The sequence below is a fragment of the Scylla paramamosain genome, chromosome 41, assembly GCF_035594125.1.
Source record: "Scylla paramamosain isolate STU-SP2022 chromosome 41, ASM3559412v1, whole genome shotgun sequence".
Classification (NCBI taxonomy): Eukaryota; Metazoa; Arthropoda; class Malacostraca; order Decapoda; family Portunidae; genus Scylla; species Scylla paramamosain.
The window spans coordinates 10,019,467-10,021,966 of NC_087191.1; the positions used below are offsets into that span (position 1 = coordinate 10,019,467).

Genomic DNA, 2,500 nt, shown 5'->3' on the forward strand with positions numbered 1-2,500 from the left:
GACAGACAGACAAAATAGATGAGGATAATATGCCAGGAAACCGGTCTAGAAAATATTAAAATGAGAGAAAAAAAAAAAAAAAAAGGGAGAGAATCCAGGATCTGCGGAAGAGTGAGTGAGTGAGTGAGTGGAAGAGTGAGTGAGTGAGTAAGTGGGTGAGAAATAAAAGAAAGATGTTAAGAAGAGAAAACGAAAAAGGAGAAGAGGAGAAAAAGATAACCTTGAGGTGATTCTTAAATATTAATAAGCAATAAGAAAAAGGTCAAGAAACGAATAAAGATTGAGAGAGAGAGAGAGAGAGAGAGAGAGAGAGAGAGAGAGAGAGAGAGAGAGAGAGAGAGAGAGAGAGAGAGAGAGAGAGAGAGAGAGAGTTAAAAAAAATAAAATAGATAAACTAACAAGCAAACGGAAAACAAATACACAAAAAAATACAAAAAGGGAATAAAAGGGAGACAGGAGAAAGACAGCGAAGAAACAGAAGGCACAAAACAGAAAAAGGGAAAGAGAGCGAAGATAAACTCAAATAAACGTAACATTATGAGGAAATAAAGATTAGAGACACTTAAAGCAATAAGCAAAAAAAAAAAAAAAATGAAGCAGAGAACATGACGAAACATAGAAAAAAAAAAATAAATAAATAAAGAGATCAAGAGAAAGAAAGCAATCTTATTCTCATACAAAAACATTACATTAAATACAAGCCACGAATAAAAAGGAACAGTGTAGATAGACAATAGACGAGCAACAAAAGCAACAAAAGAGACAAAAAAGAAAATAAGACGGAATAAGAAAGAATACAGATTTACCATGATACAACAATAAACCAAAAAAAAACAACAAAACGAATAAAATCAAATGAAAAGCACACACAAAAAAAAAGATTGGATCAAGAAACCAAAAAGAAACAGACAGAAATAAAGAAAAAAATAAATAAATGAAGGAAAGGAGGATGGAAGGAAGAAAAAGTTATCCTGATCCAGAGACAAAATTACGAACAAAGAATAAAAGGAAACTCACGAAAGAAAAGAAACCAAAGAAAAACACAAAAAACAAAAAAAATCAAGAGAAAGGAAGGAAGAAAGGAAGGAAGGACGGCAGGAAGGCAAAATTACGAGCCAGGAAGGAAAAGAAACAAACAAAAAAATTACTGAAAAAAAAAACAAAGAAAAGAAAAAAAAAAAAACAGAAAAAAACAAGAACAAAAAATTCAAAAGAAATAGAAAGGAAGGGAGGAAGGAAGGAAGAAAAGAAGGAAGACAGAGTTATCCTGATCCAAAGACAACATTACGAGCAAAGAAAGAAAGCAGGGACCGTCAATACTTCACAGCTCCCTCTGACCTTGTGACCCCATCCACCTCCCTGACCCCGCCACGTGGCTTTGAGAGGGGCCGAAATTTACAACCTTGCCCTTCACTCACCCCAAACTCCTTGCCCCTTGATACTCCCACCCAGGAACCGCCTAGGAAATTGCAAATGCGCCTTAAGATTTATCAGAGTAGAGAAGAAACGGGGTATTGGTGCAGGCTGGGAATCAAGGTGTGTGTTGACTTGTTGTGAATCTGTGTGGGGAGAGTGGACGTGTTGCCTGTACTGGTCGTGTTAGTTGGCAAGGACAGGTAGAAGAAGGTGAGAGGTGAAGAAGGTGAGGGAGGAATGAAGGTTTTTTCCTCCTCCTCCTTCTTCTTCTTCTTCTTCTTCTTCTTCTTCTTCTCTTTTTTTTTCTTCTTTTTGTGCTTTTACTTTTATTTCTCTCTGCTTCCCTGTCTGTGTGTGGACATTCTTTTTAGTGTTGTACTCTCTCTCTCTCTCTCTCTCTCTCTCTCTCTCTCTCTCTCTCTCTCTCTCTCTCTCTTCAGGTCATCTACAGCAATGGAATGTTAGTGAAATACTACTTGAAGGAGATAAATTAAATAGACGAAGAGGAGGAGGAAGAGGAGGAGGAGGAGGAGGAGGAGGAGGAGGAGGAGGAGGAGGAGGAGGAGGAGAAGGAGGAGGAGAAAAAAGAAAAAGAAGAAGAAGAAGAAAAAAAAATAAAGGAAAAGGAAAAAACATGAAAAGAATACGAGAAAGAAAGGAATCAATTAAAAACAGCTGAAAATAAAAAAAAAAAGAAAGGAAGAAACACTGCCAGAGAGAGAGAGAGAGAGAGAGAGAGAGAGAGAGAGAGAGAGAGAGAGAGAGAGAGAGAGAGAGAGAGAATACTTTATGCCAAAACACTCCTGACCACAAACACCACAAACACTCTACTCTTCTAGCTTATCCACCAGTCTTTACCTAAGCAACTCAAAAACAAAAAAAAGGAAAAAAGAAAGATAAAAGAAAAATATGTAAAAAAAGACCCCAGGAATTGCACGTTTAAGAGCTAAATGTGCACGGGGGGAAAAAATACATCCAATATTTGTAAATCAGCATAATTTTGGGTGAGAACTGTACTTAATGGGAAGAGAAAATGGCTTTGTAGTTTATGATCCAAAGCAATAGTACTAAATCAAGGGCCCTT

The 2,500-nt window shown here is 37.0% G+C and overlaps 1 protein-coding gene and 1 long non-coding RNA gene across 4 annotated transcripts in view; one reads left to right on the plus strand and one right to left on the minus strand.

Annotated features, from left to right (window-relative positions):
- The window catches only part of LOC135092981 (R-spondin-1-like), a 186,863-nt gene that overhangs the window by 130,414 nt on the left and 53,949 nt on the right, over positions 1-2,500 (plus strand). The gene's annotated exons all lie outside the window — the stretch shown is intronic.
- The window catches only part of LOC135092982 (uncharacterized), a 77,651-nt gene that overhangs the window by 18,383 nt on the left and 56,768 nt on the right, over positions 1-2,500 (minus strand). The gene's annotated exons all lie outside the window — the stretch shown is intronic.